General features: G+C 43.5%; 1 long non-coding RNA gene across 1 annotated transcript in view; it reads right to left on the reverse strand.

Annotated features, from left to right (window-relative positions):
• LOC129033935 (uncharacterized) overlaps positions 1 to 15,505 on the reverse strand; it is a 41,442-nt gene that overhangs the window by 10,703 nt on the left and 15,234 nt on the right. Inside the window, exon 3 of the long non-coding RNA XR_008501706.1 lies at positions 13,815 to 14,053. This is a non-coding gene — a long non-coding RNA (uncharacterized LOC129033935). The remainder of the gene's footprint in view (positions 1 to 13,814; positions 14,054 to 15,505) is intronic.

Consider the following 15,505-nt stretch of genomic DNA (forward strand, 5'->3'; position numbering starts at 1 on the left):
ACTGAGATTGGTTCAAGGAAATGTAAGCTTGGTTTGGGGGTGCTAGCCAAAAATGGACTGCTGTGGTACTGTAGTCCCATTCAGGGTGGTCCCAAAAAACAATGGTAAAGAGGAATCCTCTCATTAGACTGAGCACATGGTCATTCACTTTGTGTGGGAAGAGAAGTGTCCTGAAGTAGGAATATGTAACTCAGGGCTATGAAAAATGACTAGGCTGGTTGGCCAGGGGCCTGAAAAGGGAAAGAATGTAAGACTGGGGACTGGGGACAGAGCATGTAGATGGACCTACGGGAGTGGGCATATGGAGTCAAGACCTTTGCAATGCACTAGGGAGCACCTACCATGGAAGAGGCACTTCACTCTGTGAAGATAGGGTTCCTTCCTTTACGATGTGGTTAACACCCTAAATCAAAGACTTTTATATGAGTTGGTGTCCCCAATAGGTAGAATACATGGGCCCAGGAACCAAGGAGTAAGACCAGCATTCCCAGTGTCACACTTGACAATTAATGCTTGTCATTGCTGCAACATTAGGCTCTGTGGGTCCAGAAGTCCTGGTTCCCAGAGGGAAACACTTGCACCGGGGGACATGGTAAGTGTCCCATTAGAATTTAAGCCTTGGCTGCTGCTTAGTCACCTTGGGCTCCTCGTGCCAAAAGACGAGAAGGCAAGGCCCCCATGCTAGCTGGGGTGATTGACCCTGATTGTCAGGGAAGTAGGGCTGCTGTTCCACAGTGAAGGCAGGGTGGAATAAGGCTGACACTCTGGTGATCTGTTGGGGGCTTTTCTTTGTGCTCTCCTGCCTACTTTTGATGGTAAATTGGTGAGTGTAGCAGCCATGGCTTGAGAACAGCAAAATGATCAGAAACTTGGGGATGACGGTTTGGGTCATCCTACCAGGTTAGGCACCTTGAATAGAAAAGGCAACAGTAAGAAGAGTATAAAATGAGTGACCTTGAGGCCAACTTCAGCCACTCAGGGAAAACACCATCCCTCTAGTCTTTATCTTGTAAGTGGTGAAGAAACCAACCAGAAATCCAGAAGAGCTGTTCCCAGGTGGATTGGACTTATACAAAGCCAGTAGATTTGATCAGTGCAAGATACGGACTGTAGAGGATGCACTGGTGCATCACCCAGATCTCTCCTTTTAGGGCCAAGGCCCCCATTTCCTTGGCTGCCGTGAATGTTGGCTGCTGACTGCTCACATCTGAGCCTTCTAGGAATTGCCCTTCACTGAAGGGAGCTACTGGCCCAAAAGGCTGAGGACCCTTGCCTCAATTTGGGACAATTCAGAAGGCCCATCTCAGCTCCAGAGCACCCTGGTAGAAATGACTGAGGCCTTTGTTGCTTCTGCATTGCAGCTCAGCTCTTCTCTCTGCTCATTCCGGCTCCCTCACTCCCTTACAGTTGTTCCCAAGAGCAGGCAAACGAACTTCCCACACACAAACACCTGTCACAGAATCTGTTTCCTGGGGAGCCTGACCCCAGGAATCCAGAATTTTCTCCATGCTCTTGACATGAGTTAGGGGTGTTTGCCCCTACATGCAATGGTTCAACTACTGTAGACGAGGGAGGATGATGTAAAGCAGAGCTCCTACTAACCCTGCATGAGCATATAGGGTGAGCAAGACATCAACCTTAGGGGTTTAAGTCACCTGAGATCTGATGGTTGTTTGTTACCACAGTACAGTCTAACTCTCCTGACTGATACAGAATCAACACAATGATTCTGCCTTCAAAAATTTATAGATTCTGGTCTCCATTCAGAAGTGGCCAATCTTAATGCATAAAGCAAATGTAGGTCTGCGCTTATGGCTGACAAACTAGAGTCAAGCTAGAAAGAGTCAAATAGAGTCAAAGAGGCTAAGTGTCATCATTGGGGCCTTTTTTAAAAAATTTAATTTTAATTTTTTTTTGAGACAGTCTCGCTCTGTTGCCCAGGCTAGAGTGCAGTGGCATGATCTCAGCTCACTGCAGCCTTTGCCTCCTGGGTTCAAGCGATTCAACCGCCTCAGCCTCCCGAGTAGCTGGGATTACAGTCATGTGTCACCATGCCCAGATAAAATTGGGGCTTTTCTTGAGCTTGACTGAGAGTTGCAGGATGGAACTCAAAGTTGCTTGGGTACTTGTTGGACAAGTCTGGAACATGGGGATGAATTACCAGACAGCAGGCCCTGGTTAGAATCGGTTGGGTAATTTACATATGTTTTCAGGTCACTGCCAAGCCCTTTTTGCAGGAAATCCAGATGGGTCTGGACTCGAGTGAGGAGTGAGTCATCAATGCCTGTATCAATGAGAAAAATAAGGATTAGTAATTCAGCGTTGGGTTCCATGTGTTTTTTTAGTGGGAGGCATGAATCCAAGACAAAGGCCTTGGCACTACACAGTGCATTCTTTGACAACAGCTCTTGTTAAGGACCTTTCCAAGGAGTTTTAAGCAGTGATTGTTGCTGATGAAAGTTGACCAGGCAGGGAGCCTTACATTATGGTCGTATCTGTGTAGGTGGGTGGATGAAATGTCTTGAGCCTGTGAATGATTTCTGACACCCTTGTTAGTGTCCTGCAATATAACACAATGTTATCTGGCTTAGGAATGTGCTACTGGCCTTAGCTGCTGAGGAAGAAACCAGAGTGTCATCTGCTAATATTTCATGAGAGTTAAGTTTTGGGAATTTGTTTTTTGTCTAATCAGAGCCATGAGCAGTACATCTGTCCTCTTCAATCCATTTCTGCACAAGTCTTGGCCAGTTTATTATTTTTAATCCCATTTTGATATTTTATTACCTCTGCTGACTGCAGACAATGTGGGCATTGACAACACTAAAGATTCTGTAGGCTTTACAACTTTACGAACCAATCTATCAAATACGTGTCCCTATGATTGTAGAGTATTTTAAACCTAGTGATGAGATTTTCTGGAGGTCTTTTTCTGGTCACCATTGTGTCAGCCTTGGAACATAGATATGTTTCTACCCATTTTGAAGAGACATATAAATTACTAAAACATGTCCACACCAATAGCATTTTCTTTATCTGGATAAATTTAGCTTGAATATTAATTATAAGTAGCCCCTAAGGAACAGAATAAACTGCTTTCTTTTTCTTGAAAGTTCTCTCCTTGCTCCCTTCTTGGTTGTGAGCCTGATAAGTAGGTCTGCTTTTATTATACTGTTTGTCCAGACTAGAACATTTTGGAACATACCAGTCAAGTCTCGTGTTTCCTAGCATCCCCTCTCTTTTCATGTGGATTATGTCATGGGCTACATAAGCAAGGTGGAGGAGGCAATTAATTCCTTTCAGCCAATCAAGAAATGGATGTAAAAGACACTGCCATCTCCAAAGGTTCTGCTCTGAGTCTGAGACCTTATCCAAAATCTTCTCAGCTGATGTAGGAAGAAGACAAATGCAGTCTGAGAATAACCAAAGACCTTAGCTGTGCTATTATCCAAAGCAAACATCTTTTTAGGTAACACGTCCCCAGAAATCTTAATTCCTCCAGAAGTTCCTCCATTGTGATAAACTGCTCATGGACACAATATGGGTCAGACTCTGAAGAACCAAGTATACCCAGCTCAGGTAAGGGCAGCAAACTTGCTCCCCCAGGAGGCCAAGCACTGGTGCAACCTCCTGTGCAAAACAGATTGCATCCCAGAGATCAGTCCCGTTCTTTCTCTCTTACACCAACACTTCCCACAGAGTGTTAGGCACTGTGCTAAGTGTTTCACCACAACCCTGAAGGTAGTATTATCTCCGTGGTACAGATAAGAGAAATCACAGAGGCCAAGAGGCTAAGTGAGTTGCATTGGCTGAGCCTGGATTTAGGCCCCGGTCCATCTGCCTCCAAAGCCTTTGCACCTCACCTCTCTGCTACAGCCCTTCCTTTCTATGCACAATGGCCCCCTTTTTGCAGCACTAGTATGAGCAGGAGACACACAACCTGTGTGTCTAGGGATTACAGCAGCAGAAAAAGAAATATTTTAATTCATCTAATTGTTTATTCATTCCCCAATCCATTCACTTAACAAATATTTGTTGAATTGTTACTATGTCCGACACTGAGCTAGGTGCTGAGGTAGAGAGGTAAACACTGAGGAAATGAGACACTCAAAAAACAAACACACAAATAAATACATAATTACAAACTGTGATAAATTTGGGTAAAGAAAATTTTCTTCCCAGTGCTTTACCATCTGCAGCAGCAATGTTGGAAAAGCAATTTCAGTTGTGTAGTTCGTGAATCAGAACTGAAAGAAGCTCTGCTGCAGCACTATTCAAAATAAATATAATGCAAACGACATATATCAGGGTAAATTTTCTAGAAGCCACATTAGAGCCAGTGAAAACAAGGAGGTGAAATTAATAATATAACTTACTTAACCCAGTGTATCAAAATATCATTTTAACAAGTATCTCATTATTAATGAGGTATTTTGGGTTATTTATTCAGACTAGGTCTTCAAAATTCAGTGTGTGTTTTAGGCTTACAGCACATTTCAATTCCAACTAGCCTCATCTGAAATGCTCAGTAGCCACATATCGACAGTGGTTGCTGTATTGCATAGCACACCTTTTACGGATACAGATAGTGCAGCTTTTGCCTGTAAGTCAGTGGTTTGCAACCTTTGCTGGCATGGAATTATCTCAACGCCAGTATCGTAGATTTTCATCTAATTGATGTGGGGGTAGAAGAAGTGGATTTCCTAGGTATCAGTATATTTTATGTCTTCCCAGGTGATTCTAATGTATAATGAGGGCTGAGAACCACTGCTCTAAGCAGTAGCAGTTTTGTACCCAAAGTCTTCAAATTATGCAAGGTAACAAGCCTGAAGCCCCTTTAACCCAGGTTGATAATCTGCCCACAATCTTCCCTCCCTGCTGCAAGCTCAGCTCTGGTCCCGGACTCCAGGCCAATGACCTCAGTCTGGGAAGCTGGGTTGAGGAGCTCCAGGGCAGCCACGTTGCCCCATCTTCCACACTTTGGCTGCCGGTCTCACTCTGACCTTTTTGCTCTGGCTCTGACAAATCTTCTATTCTACCATTATTTTAAAAAATTTTATCAACAAGAATGAGCTTGAATGATTCTGCCTTCGTTGTTGGATTGTGCCCTGTGTCTAAGTCTCTCTTGCCTGCCTTCTGGGAAACTGCTCAGTGTCGCTAGCCTTGTCAGTTCTCTCTCTGGTCCTCTGCTGTCCTATCCATTTGCCTTCTCTAAGACCTACTGTGGGACTCTACCCTTTCTGTCACCTATTGGGACACTTATCACCGCTTACCAGGTCCTTCTGATGCAGCACAATCACTGCTCCTCCTTTCCCCGTCTTGCCAGGACCCATTTCTCTGGATACCAGGTCCCACCAGCCTGACTGTTCTCTTCATCCCCTCCTGCCTTCTCCGAGCACCTGCTCCAGCTTCCCTCCATCACTCAATAACCCTGCCCTGTCCAGTCCACATCATAGCATCTTCAGCCCAGGCCCCTTTAGCAACCTGTCAAAATGGCTCATTAATCTGTATCTAGGCACTTCAACCTGCCCAGGAAGCAGGCAGCTTTGCTTATTTCTATTTTCATCCCTCTCTCTTTTACTTTATTTTTTATTTTACTTTCTTTTTTTAGTCTCCTCTCCAGTTGCTTCTTCTGCTCTGGGTCTGCCACCCCCAGAGGAGGGAATAGAAAGTCTAATAAATAGTGGAGCAAACACGTTTCCCACACCAATCACAAGAGGTGTTTGTCTCTGAGCTAACTCACTGCCTGTGGCTGCTTCAGGGATGTGAATAGGGCTACAAAGCCAGCTGAGAAAATCCCTCCAGGAAATTTGATTTCAAGCTCATAGTTTTCCCTCACAGCCTCTTGCACAGGAGTCACACACATTTTTTTCCAAAAGTCCTGAGTATTGCTATCATCAGCCCTGGCGGTTCTGCTATGAGGGTATAAGAGCTCTTGGCTGAAAAGTTAATAATTTCCATGCTATTTTGCAAAAGCTTACAGCTGGTGTCCCCAGAGTCAAACTTGTCAGATAAATAAAATTAAGGCTGTAAGGCTGTTATCTAAAACCTACCACAATTCTATTCCCAACAGAGATTTAGGGGAAGATGAAGATAAAGAGAAGAATTATTTCTAAATCAGTTCATCACACACACAAAGGCCAGGACTTAGGAGCCTCCTTTGTGTCAGGGAGGGCAGGAGGGATGACTTTCTCAGCTGTGGTGAATTCCCACTGCTCCAGGCCACAAGGTGCAATTTCTGGAGCAGCTGGCCACTGTGGCTCTGTCCTTGGCCCTCTCCTAGAACTATTGTACCATAAATTGGCCTGGCCATTGGACAAATGTGAGGTTTGTCTCTGGATCACTCAATCCTGTCCATTGACTTGAAATGCTAGAACTTAGCAGCAGCAATGGATGGGGTGAGCATTGCAGAACAGTAACATGAGGCCTGTGGAGTCCTGGAAGATGGATAGATAGATGGATGGATGGATGCGGGCTTACTATGCTGACCATGAATAGAATTTGTTCCTCCCTCTTATACATAGCCAGAGATAATATTTTGAAACACCAATTGATATACTTTTTGTCCCTGATGATATGTTCTTATTTTTTGGCCTTTCCACCGTTAAAAAGTAAGAGATAATAATAGTATCTTCTTCACAGGATTGCCGTGAGAATTAAATGAGATAATCTGGGAAAAGCTGTTTAGCTTCAGTATTAATTTACAGTAAGGGATCAATATATGGCAGCTATTGTCATTATCCTCCCCATTTGATGCTAGTAAGTTGGTAGAACCTGGATTAGTCCTGCCCCACTAGAAAGCAGCTGCTGGTTTGAATTTCTTCAGACCCTCACTCTTCCCTTTTAGAGGGAGAACAGCACCACTGAGGCTTCCCAGCACCAGTGTAGACCAGCCCTTCCCTCCCTCAGTATGACCTCAAGTGGTCACACTGTCTGAGCTGGGAGGAAAATAGAGCTGTGTATATGCTGGGGTTAGGGTTATAGAAGAGGTCGGCTCTTTGGTTTTGAAAATTATAACATATGGGAGAATTTCACTGTGGTTTCTCAAAAAATCTTATAGGAATGGAAGCTCTCGCTGTTCGTTTTAGGAGTCCAAGCCCTGTGGCTCTGATGGTCCTTCAGACAGGAAAGAAATGCAGAACCAGGTGGGTACAGAAGAAGGGGGGCATTTTATCCTCCCTCAGCTCCTTTCCTGGAATTCTTCAAATAAACAGACCTGCAGTTATTCTCTGCAAATGGAGGGCATCCCTTGCTCCCACCACCCCTGTACTCACTCCAAAGATCACTGTTTGCCCCGAATGTCAAATATAGTTCAAAAGGAAGCAGATCATAACTGGAATCTGGCTCTGTCGGGCACTAGCTATGTCCCTTGGGCAAATTAATTCTCCCCTCCAAGCCCCTGAGCTGAGGGAGAAGAAAGAGAAAGGGCCATCTTTGAGAAGTGGTGTTATTTGAGTTGAGTGGAAAGACGCTGGGGAAATCAGCCTTTTTGGCTAGAGGCACAGTCTGTAACTCCTCCAGGGGTCTTCTAAATCCAAAGCCCCCAAAGAGGGCAGGGCTGAGAGCAGACAGAGCCCTCTGTGGCTGCGCAGATGGAGACAGCTTGATGACAGCCAAGCTGCCTCCTCCCCATGTGCCACCTGCTGCTGATAGAGACAGCAAAGGCTGGAGCTTGGCAGAAAGGTGACTTGTCAAATAGGCGGCCTCCGTGCATGCTTAAGACCTAGATTTTTTTTTTTCAAAAAGTACATATACTAACTCCAAGAGGACCGTTCTTGAAAGCAGAACAGCTGCTGCGTTTTCTCCGTGAAGATGTCACCTGTAACTCTCACAACTTCTATTTTTCTGATGCCAGGCGACAATCATAACAAACCATTTTCACCAGTAAAAACTTACATCTGCAATCACAGTTAATCTGCATGTTTTTAAAAACCATATTTCAGAAAGGGTCTCCAGTCCTCCAACATAACATCCAAAACACTGGTTCTCTTGTGAGAGATGTAAACATGTGAGATAGATAAGGCACGCAGCTGGGATGAGATCCATTTATTATGAACACACAGAGCAGTGGTGGGAGCAGTGAGATGGCAGAGAAGCCACGTGCCCCTTAAAGAACACCCCAAACATGGAAATTCAGCTTTGGGGAGCAATTAAATTAGTAAAAGTAAGATTTTTTATTTTGTAAGATTTTTCTCAGGATTCCCTTTGATAAAGGGTTGTTCCGGATCACTTACAATATAGTGTGATTTACAAAAAGCCCATCTGTTGGCAACGTGCAATGTTTGCAAAAGCACAGTGGTTGGTTTGGCTACAAGAAAGGAGGATCTACTGTTTATGTGAAAATGGCAAAGGCAACGTCCAGATGACTTGCAGAAGCTCTTTTCCTGGAATTCTCAAAAGAGTCTATTTTCTAAGGGATTGTCCCAGTGAATCATTACTATGACTAGTACAACCGAGACAATTGTCAGTTTGTGAGTAAAGTGATGAGGAAGGAACAGGGGATATTTTGTCCCACCAGCATCAAAGATGATGGAGGATGTTAGAGATGGACCAGGACTAGTGAAGCAAGCTTGTGCTAGAATGAGACGGGGCTTCGGCCTGGAGAGGGGTCACGGGCCAGGAAACAGGCAGTTAAGAACCAAGGGATTCACGCAAGCCAAAGGATAAGGCAAAGTTGTGGTTCTGAATTCAGTAAAGAACCAGGGGCTCAAATGTCCTGAGACTTCATGCAGGCAGAAAGCAGAGCTATAGGTAATATGAAGGCTGGAGGGTTCTTCAGCTCCAGCCAAGGAACCTCAGGCCCTGTAGGCATGGAACAGATGAACCACATTTTAGAGGTACAGGATCACTTGCCTGGAAGGGAGAGCCAGAGGCTGGGCTGGAAACAAGCACTCACGTGTAATGGTTTATCTTTGGAAGCAGTGATGCCATAATGTCCAAAGAACAGGAAATTACATTTTATTCTCTGCTGCCTCCCAGTCTATTTATACTCCCAAGATCTAATCTTTCTGTAACTCTTGTTACCTGAGTAAGGTACATAGCCAACATGCCAGGTATCCAATAAGAGAGATAAGATGCTCTTTCCAAAGCCACGTCTACTGCATATTATTGGACTGAAGGGAGTTCCCCCAGGAAGGAAATTAAATCTCGAGGGCCTCAGCATTTGACTTGCCTTTTTCCTTCCTGCTGCTGCAAAGCTGCCGATGTGGTTAACTGGTACCCTAGCTTGGAAAAGACCCAGGTGGTCTCCACCAAGGAGGCACAGGAGATGTCAATAGTCTCTTCTGCCTGCCCTATGACCTTGAGATGTTGAAAACAAGTAAGGAAGCAGGAAGAGACAGAGTGGCCCAAAGCGCTGTCTGCCTGCATTAAGCATTTTACCCAGAGTTATTCCTGAATACAGGTATCCTGAGCAGAATGCCTAATAGAGAGAAGATGATTGAAGATCAAGCTTCTAAGAGGAATTGTGCATATCTGGGTTAATGCAAGTGGGAAAGAGGGAGAGAAAGGAGAAGAAGCAAAAGGCCCCAGCCGTGGCAAACTATTGCAGATATTTTGTTCTTCTGCATCAGGTAGCACTGATATTATGTTTTTTTACTTATAAAACATAGTAGGAGTAATAAATAGCAATATATGAATAGCAACATAAATGTACAGATTACAAAATAACTTTTAGTGTCATAATTGTATTATATTATTTATTTATTTATTTATATTTGTATTTTTTGAGACAGAGTCTGGCTCTGTCTCCCAGGCTGGAGTGCAGTGGCCTGATCTTGGCTCACGGCAACCTCCGCCTCCTGGGTTCAAGTGATTCTCCTGCTTCAGCCTCCAGAGTAGCTGGGATTACAGACGTGCACCACCACGCCCAGCTAACTTCTGTATTTTTAGTAGAGGCCGGGTTTCACCATGTTGCCCAGGCTGGTCTTGAACTCCTAACCTCTGGTGATCCACTCACCTCAGCCTCCCAAAGTGCTGGGATTACAGGCGTGCACCACCGCACCTGGCCTAGTATCATAATTTTATATAAAACAATAAATAATAATATTTTATTAATATATGACTGATGATTGTAAGATTTTCTGGCTTGTTTTTCTGCAAACTCATTTATACTTTTAGCAATTTATTTTCCATTAATATCATTGAAGGCAATGTGAGTTGCTATTGGCAAATGCAAGACTGGAAGTTGATAATTGATTCTTTTTAATTTTGAGAAGAGTCTGATGATGCAACTGTTACTGAGCTATTAAGAGTTTCTACAGACTAAGGCAACAGATACATTTATCAGATAAATTTCTGGTAAATTATTTTGAAATATATAAATTTCAGCATATCTAGAGCTGGTGATTCTCATGAAACAATTTTTCTAAAAAGATTTCACTCTTCATATAAATCAGTTTCATATAGTCTGAATTTAATTTTAAAGTAATTTTATACAATGGCATTTACAATTTTCATCTAATATTTTCTGTAACTTGTGAAAGTCATATAAGAAACCAAAAGTGGCTTCATGGTTTTATATAATACAGAACACCTGCTTATGCATTCTATCACCACAACTTCAATTACAAAGGAAATGAGTTATAAAATTGTCCTCGTTATATTAAAAATTGGTTCATCTAACACTTTGTATGAAAATCGTGTTCTTTTCCATTGAATGCAATAATATTTAAATTTAATTTCTATTCCAAGGCTGTGGATATTTTCTTTGCACCGTTGAAGCAGTTTTCAAAACCAGACTCTAATCTCATTAAAGAATAACTCCTGGCTGGGCGTAGTGGCTCACGCCTGTAATCCCAACACTTTGGGAGGACGAGGTCAAGAGATTGAGACTAGCCTGGCCAACATGGTGAAACTCCATCTCTACTAAAAGTACAAAAATTATCTGGGTGTGGTGGCACGTGCCTGTAGTCCCAGCTACTCAGGAGGCTGAGGCAGAACAATTGCTTGAACCCAGGAGGCGGAGGTTGCAGTGAGCCGAGATTGCGCCACCGCAATCTCGCCTGGCGACAGAGTGAGACTCCATCTCAAGGAAAAAAAAAAAAAGAAAAGAATAACTCCTTGGGATGCTTTATTGCAATATATATGCTTTTATTTTGTAATAATTTACAGACAAAGTTTACTGTCTGAGCTCTGGCATCAACTGGCTTGGCATTCAGGCCACATTAATATTTGTGCTGATGGAGCAGGGATGGTGCTAGGGTTTGAATATTTGTGTCCCCTTCAAAATCTATGTTAAAACTTAACCGCCAATGCAATAGTATTTAGATGTGGGGCCTTTAGGAGGTGATTAAGGCATGAGGGCAGATCTCTTGTGAATGGAATTACCAACATTATAAAAGAGGTTCCAGGGAGTTGTTCGGCCCTTTTGCTCTTCCTCTCTTTCTCCCCATGAGGACACAGTGTTCCTCCATTTTGCCCTTTTAACCCCTCTGCCATGTGTGAGAACAAAGCAAGAAGGTCCTCACTAGACACCAAATGCTAGCGTCTTGATCTTGAACATCCCAGCCTCTGGAACTGTAAGAAATAAATTTCTGTTTTTCCTAATTTACCCAGTCTCACCTATTTTGCTGGAACAGCACTAATGAACTAAGATAGAAGGGTTCCGGGGACAGGTGGGCAATCTGGCTGCCACCAGTGGTCCTGCCACCACTCTCACGCAGAGTCCCCCCTCTCTCTCAGTGGCCGTGTGGGCCACCACTGTTGCTCTGCTGCTACTGGACTGTCATCGTTTTCGATCTTGGCCTGGGTCCTGCTGCAGGCTGCCAGGCCAACCACTTGGCATGCGTGTGCCCCTGTCCACTGTGGCAGTGGACTCAGCCTATCTCACTGCCATCGGGCATCTCCTCTGCCCCCACACAGCGTCCTATCCGACTTCATTTACAAAACACAAGAGTCAGATAAAAATGATAAGATAAGCAAATTCACAGCAGTGACAGCAGAGTGTTAAAACAAGCACAGGGCCTCTTGTGAGGGTGGGCCTGAGTGATGGCACAGGCTACATTCCCATGAAGCCACCCCTGCTTGTGGGACTAGGTCAGGCATGTGATGGGGCCCCATGCTGGACTTAACCCATCTGGGTATGCATAACTGAGTAGTAGAGTAAATCCTCTACATCAATTCTCTGGTTTTCCTATACAAAAAAGCACAAAGAAGTATGTGCTTCACAAGGGACTGGGTTGGGAGAATAAGAAGTGCCAATTCCCGGATCCTGGCCCAGCCCTGAGGATGGGCATCTGACTGAGCCCTTTGCAGAGTGAGGTTGCAAGCAGAAGCTGAAGGAGCCGTTTTTCTCAAGGGCCCTGTGGATGTGGAGAAGCCTGCAGGGATGCTTGGGGGTTCAGGTGACTGCATGGCACAGAGCCTCCCACAGCTCTGAAGAGCAGTAAGCCACATACTGGACCACTAAGCACTCCAGAAAGACCCAGTTGGTCTGGTCCCTCAGGGCAGCAGCTCTGGGGGGCATGGCCACAGCTTTTCACTGTGGAGATCAGCAGCAGCAGGTATGGCAGCATCCTGACCTCACAGGCCTTCCTGCCTTGCATGGAGGAGCCAGGCAGGAGAGGAGCAAGACCTGTAGAAGCCCGGGTGATAGAAGACTACTTGTGAGCTGGTGTGAGTCACGCTCAGCAAAGGGGGAAGAAGCAGTAAAATGGGGTTAGAATCATTCCTGGGACTCTGTTTGTAACCAAGGGTTCTAGGGAAGACTGGTTACAGATGTGATCTTGGTGTTGAGCACTTAAAGGCCCAAGATGGACCGGTTCTACGAAGGTCGGCAGTGTGATTAAGCAGTGGGGAGATACCTTTTAACCTCGTGGGAAGAGGAGAAGAGACACTCTAACCATAAAAGCTGCCCAAGGAAGGCATGGGCTGCCTTGAACCAGTTCCATCACAGATTGTGGGACTCTGGGTTATGAATCGTGGAGAGAAGATGTAGGAAGAGGGTGGGAGTAAGGAGAGGGAGTGTTTTTCAAAGTGCTGCTGGAGGGACTACTTGCATTGGCAACATTTTGACGGGAGGGTGTTGAAACGCAGACTCCTGGTCTCCACAGAAATTCTAATTTGGTGGGTCTGAATGTGGCCTGGGAATTTGCATCTTTGGCACACACCCCTGACATTTCTAATGTGCACTAAAGTTTGAGAACCACTGTACTAAGGTCTTTGCAGCTGTAAGACTTGATGCCTCTATATCTCAGCACTTTTCTTTGACACATGCCCCTAGCATTTCTACGTACATTAAAGTTTGAGAACCACTATACTAAGATCTTTGCAGCTATAAGACTTGATGCTCTACATCTCAGCACTGTTCTCCCTGCCCTTGCAATAACAATGGCAGAGAGAATTCCCGAGTCTATAACCCACTCAGGCCCCCATGCCTACACATGAGATACTACAAAAATGAGCAGGAGACAGAGTGAGTCTTCTACTAATTTTTTTTTTGGCATAAATTAAACTTTCTTTTCACAAAAACACTTCAGCAGTTTTTCAGAATCTGGCTTTGCAATCCAAACCACCCAAGCATTAAAAGGCACAGGCACCGACAAAAACTATCTCCTTGTCAAAGGTTTAGTTGGGTTCCTCTGAGCCTTCTTCTCAACTGGGCTCAACCTTCTGTGTGCTTCTTTCCTGAGTCCCTCCTACCGCTGATACACCTATTGGAATAGTCTTGAATACAGTCTTCTTTGCAGGACTGTATTCAAGTCTGAACAAGCATCAGAATAATTTTTTTTCTTTAACAGGTATGGTGTCATGACTCAGACAGGATCAGAGTCATCATTGGATCCCTGGGCCTCTCACCCAGGACCCCCGGTGCCCACCTGTGAAGCTTTCATCTTCACTCCTGACTGACTGATTGGGGCTCCACTGGTGAGCCCGACTCCTGATCCAATCCAGGGCTCCAGATGACAGTCTGTTGAAGCATGGGCAGCACAGATTGTGCTTCTTGAAATTCTGAGTATACTCTCGAAGCTGGGTTAGTGTCCTAGGCTTCTCTGCTTGTAAGAACTGGGCTATAATCCCAGGCAAACAAAAGGCTGGGTTAGAATCTCAGGTTTCTCTGTAAGAAAGGGGCTGAGTTAGATTCCCAGGCTTTTCTGTTTTAAGACATAGAGTTGGGATTAGAGTGCCAGGCTCCATTGTTTGTGAGGTATCATGAGATATGAACATGGTAGCTTCTCAGTTGACTGAACCTCACCCCAACCTCCGTCTGAAACCCCTGCTGACTATGTGCTCCACCACCTAGGCACTAACTCTGTCTGCTTCCCTTCTTGTTGATATGATTTTACTAAGGATAGTTTGGGACTTCCCTAAAGTGGCATCTCTAAGATCTCTCTCTTCCTTTTGCTTCCATTCCTCTTTCCATTTTTGATATGTCCTCCTTTAAACCCCCACCTCCTCCACATTTTTGTTCAGCCCTGCCAGACTTTTCCCTTCCCACTCCAGGCTCTCAACTACCTACACTCACTGGAACCCTGTTAGAGACTCCATGGGACTCAAGGGCCTCCAAAAGTAACTACATTATCTTTAAAATGTCCTCCATAATATTGGTAAAAAATATTTTTATTCTCACATTGGTCAGGTAGCAACTTGTTCCATTCACCAAAAACACAATTTGGATAAAAAAAATTAAAGTGCAGTAAAGACGAGAGCCAACCATTTCATATAAACCAGTGAGTTCTCTATTACTGTGTTTACCTGACTCATGGCTACAGTTTTAAAATGGAAGCTATAAGGTCTCCATTTGCATCTAACTGTATGTTTATATATGTACATATGTATGTTATGTATATGTGATATTTTCCTACCTCCTGATGGTATTACCCAATTAATTTATAAAACCCTATAAAGAAGCTCTATTTTGATAGGCTTAGGGACAAATTGCTTGTATCAATTAAATATTTATAAAGCTCTCAGAAATATAGGAATTAACCCCAATTTTTTTTAAATTCATGTGACTTTGGGAAGTATTTGTTAGATAAAACTAGTTTAAAATTGTTGATTGAATAAAACAGCTGTCTTCTGAGTTATCACATGTATTAAATTCATGTGAGTGGAATAAAAATTTTGTAAGTGAACTTTTTGACAATAATTACGTTTTATAATATCTGCCTAAAAATGGTTTCCAAAATCTTTTTAGTAACTTGCAACCTTAAAATTATGCTAAGTAATAGATATTCATTAAATATCTAAATTATTTCTAAGTCAGATAAACCACTGAAAATTTATTGTTAAATAAGATTAATTTTATATACTTTTGGCTTCTTATTTTTATATCACATAGAGAGGCTAAATATATTTAGGTCTGTTACTAAACATTCTTTTTGCCACATTAAAACAATTGTATTATGAGGAAGCACATACCTATAAAAATTGTGAGATGGTATATTCATAAAATTTGCTGATCTGCTACAGAATGTTGGTACTTGACAGACAACTCACAATTGTCTATAACCTAGTTCTTTCTGTTACCAAAAAAAGAGATTACTTATGGTTAAAAATTTTAATCAAC

The sequence above is a fragment of the Pongo pygmaeus genome, chromosome 2 (assembly GCF_028885625.2).
Source record: "Pongo pygmaeus isolate AG05252 chromosome 2, NHGRI_mPonPyg2-v2.0_pri, whole genome shotgun sequence".
Classification (NCBI taxonomy): domain Eukaryota; kingdom Metazoa; phylum Chordata; class Mammalia; order Primates; family Hominidae; genus Pongo; species Pongo pygmaeus.